General features: G+C 34.0%; 1 long non-coding RNA gene across 1 annotated transcript; it reads left to right on the plus strand.

The window, feature by feature from the left end:
* Positions 1 to 2589: 2589 nt before the first annotated feature.
* LOC121254714 lies at positions 2590 to 3274 on the plus strand. Its single transcript, XR_005938696.1, has 2 exons — positions 2590 to 2851; positions 3234 to 3274. It is a non-coding gene; the product is annotated as an uncharacterized LOC121254714 (long non-coding RNA).
* Positions 3275 to 3480: the final 206 nt, after the last annotated feature.

The raw sequence follows: 3480 nt of genomic DNA on the forward strand, positions 1-3480 counted from the left end.
AAGGGTCGGTTTTCTCTTAGTTTTGCACACACATGTCACTTTCTCAACCCGAAAATGAGATCTAAATCTCATAGGACTTCGAGAATGATAGAACACACACACTTTCTACCCGATTTCTTGGAAAATGACTTGGGATTTTTAAGAAACCCTTGAAACCGATCAGTGGGGGGAGTTCATCCTCCATGTTTTCGACTACCACATGTATTTTTGCTTTACTTTAGGTTTTGTTTTACTACATGAATGGAGTAAATGAGTTTTTAACTCAAAAAGCATAGAAGCTGAGTGGTTTAATATCAAGTGATGTCCTAGAAATTCTCCCCACTCAAGAACATGAAATAGGGTTTTTAGTTACTCTTTTTAATGTAGTATGTTCAGATTTAAAGCTTACTAGTATTTCTTTACGCGGATTTTTGTAAGTATACACTCAACTTACTCTTGGTTAATACTTGTATATAATTGTGTAAATTCTTTCATCGTTGTGTTTGCTTTGTTTGCTATCTCTTGATTGTTTGTTTGAATATACTAATATGATCTTAAGTAAATCTATAGAGGAATTATATGCTTAGGATTTGTGATAAAAATGTCATGAAATACTCCTATAAGTTTCGGTTTTTACTTTATTAAGATTGATGGTTTATGCAACATGATATTTCGATTTGAACATGTCTTGACAGTTTCAGACCTTGGTCAAAACCTACGATTTCATGTTTTATTTCACGATGCCTTGATTTCTATATTATTTGCTTGAAGTTTGGAACATGTTTAAGTGATAATTCTTCATGTTTTTGTGTTTCGGCCTAAGCAAATTCTCATGATTCCATGTATGTGTTTTGATATCTCATATGGTTTATGCTGTCATGCTATGAAATGAACATGTTATGCTTGGTTATTTTGTGCACGACATTTCATATGTCATATGTCAAGTGTAAGTACGCATTTATAAGTCTCATGTCACATGCATTTGGAGAAAAGTGTTTTCAAAGAAAAGTTTTTTTTAAAGAAAGTTTTTGCAAAGAAAAGAGTTTAAAAGTTTTATTAAGACTCCAAGTGCTAGGGCGGGGGGAATGTCCTAATGGAACTCCTCTATCCACTCTGAAGTGCTTAAGAATAGAGTGGTAGCCAATGGATCGACAAAGTATCATCGATGAGCCTCGAATGGATTCTTTTCAAAGGATGCCGGAGTGAGGAAGAGTCTAACGCTAGTAGGTGCATAAGGCATGTAACCTGACGAAATAAGGTCGAGTTAATATGAATCTCTGTTTATGACATATTCATCGCGGTGTGCGGACAATTAAGGGTGCGGTAGTAGGAACACGCGATGCTAAGGGGAACCGTATTGTGTCCACCCTCTGAACATGAATATGAGCTTATGTGCTAAGGATTACTCGATACAAATCTTGTAATATGTTCTGATAAGGCAAGTTTTGATTAAGATCATGTGATTAAGAAAAGTTACGAAGTTTTTTTGAAAAGCTAAAGTCTCTATTACAAGTCTTTTGAAAATGGTCAAGTATACAAGCCAAGTTCTGGTCAAAGGCATAAGTCAATTACATGTCCATGCACGTATTTCATGATATACCTCTTGTATACTTGTGTTAACTGTGGTATATTGTGTGATTACTTGCTAAGATTTATTGAAATCTCATTGTGGTAGTTTTTATTACCATTTCCTAACCAGAATGGTAGAAGTTGTGACAGATGTAGTAAACGAAGACCATGACCAAGACTCCTCTTTTGGAGAGGGTTGTGCCTAAGATAACTGTAAGTCGGCCTGAGCCCTCCATCCTAGAGCACTCGAGGCAATCGACTGGGAGATCACTGATATACTTAAGTTCATTGCAGAATTCAAGCAGTGTAACAACCGGGACAAAGATAAGACTTTTTAGAAAAGCGTGTGAAGTCCGAACCCTCTTGAAGAGAACGAGAACTTAAGCTATTTTGTGGAAGGAAAAAAATAAAAGAAAAAATAAACAGTACTTATGGTTTTAGACCTCAACTTTTATGGAACTATGTTTTGAGAAGGTTCTATGTTTTGAGAGTTTTAAACTATGGTTTGGGATATGATATTAGTACGGTCCCATGTGCTTTACAATTGCTTATCGCGTTGCTTAGTCTATCCGACCTTTACTATTTTTTCGCTGCTATGTTATTGTATACTATTAGTGTACTTAGGTACATAATATATTATTTGTCATGTACGAGGGGTCTGTAACCTTGTATTACATGTCCCAGCGTCTCAGTCACCGTCTAATTCCAAGTAGAGGCTAGGAGCACCACATAGATTTAGAGAGTTTGTTATTTGGGGTTGTTGAAAAGTAATTAACTAAATTTGTTATTTTAATAGATGAAAATTAAAAATTAAATAAATATTATTAAAATAGAATTTTTATTTTAAGATTTAAATCAATAAAATAATTTATTATATTTTATATATAAATTTAAAAAAATTATAATAATTAAATAAAATAAAACCGAATTATTTATGTAACTAGATCTTAAATATTATGAATTATTTTTTATTTTTATTTTTCGTAACGGGAATCAGCCTTAGTACGTTACAGCCTAGTCGTCAGAACACGCCAACTGCACCAAGTCTTTCTTTCGTATCAATTCAGCTTTCTGTTGTCCATTTATTAGTCTCATTAGTAGGACTTCAGCTTTATTTCATTTCAGCTCCGTCTTTCTTTCCTTTCGGTGTCAGCCTTTCTCCACCTACAAACAACACAGCTCCTCCAAATACTAAAAACACAGCTCCATTTCCGCACTCACAGTCTCCTTACGAATGCTCCGACTCGTGCCCCAACTCTCCGATTTAACTGCCGCACCATGGCTGCAAGTGAGCTCATCGAAGGTTTTTTTCCTCTCTCTCTACTGGCTAAACAGCATACGTTTAGGATTAATGCATGTGCTGAAAATATACTCTGCGTATCTTTGTTCTTAATATTTGTTGGGTACTAATGTTTGTTGTAATCGAATTTTATATGTTTTTTGGTGTTTATTATACTATAAATACGATGCCTTGTGCTTTCTTTCGTTGTATATTTAGCTGTGTAACGTGCTCAAGGGCTTTGAATTTTTTTTTTTTTATAAGTAAAAAAATAAGAAATCTCGTTGCTTTGATATTTTTTTATTACCTTGAAACCAACAAGAAACATATAACGACCAGTAACTAAACGTTTAATTACGTGGATATTCGTCGTCTCTTACATTTTCTTAATCATATAATTTATTAGGCAGCGAGATCCTTGTTGAGAAGAGTCCTGCAAAGAGCAGATAAAAATTTCTATTAATCCTGCCTTGGAATGAGCTGTTTTGGGAAAAGGTAATATTAGCATTAACTCAGCCTTTCTCGCTGTCTTTTTATATTTACGCTATCAATTACATGGATAATTTTTAGTTAGTTTATGTATTGCATCCATATTTAGTTCATGCACATATTTACCTGTAAGAAAACTTTTATAGTTTCTTTAAGGTATTTTG

Source organism: Juglans microcarpa x Juglans regia, chromosome 1D (assembly GCF_004785595.1).
Source record: "Juglans microcarpa x Juglans regia isolate MS1-56 chromosome 1D, Jm3101_v1.0, whole genome shotgun sequence".
NCBI lineage: Eukaryota > Viridiplantae > Streptophyta > Magnoliopsida > Fagales > Juglandaceae > Juglans > Juglans microcarpa x Juglans regia.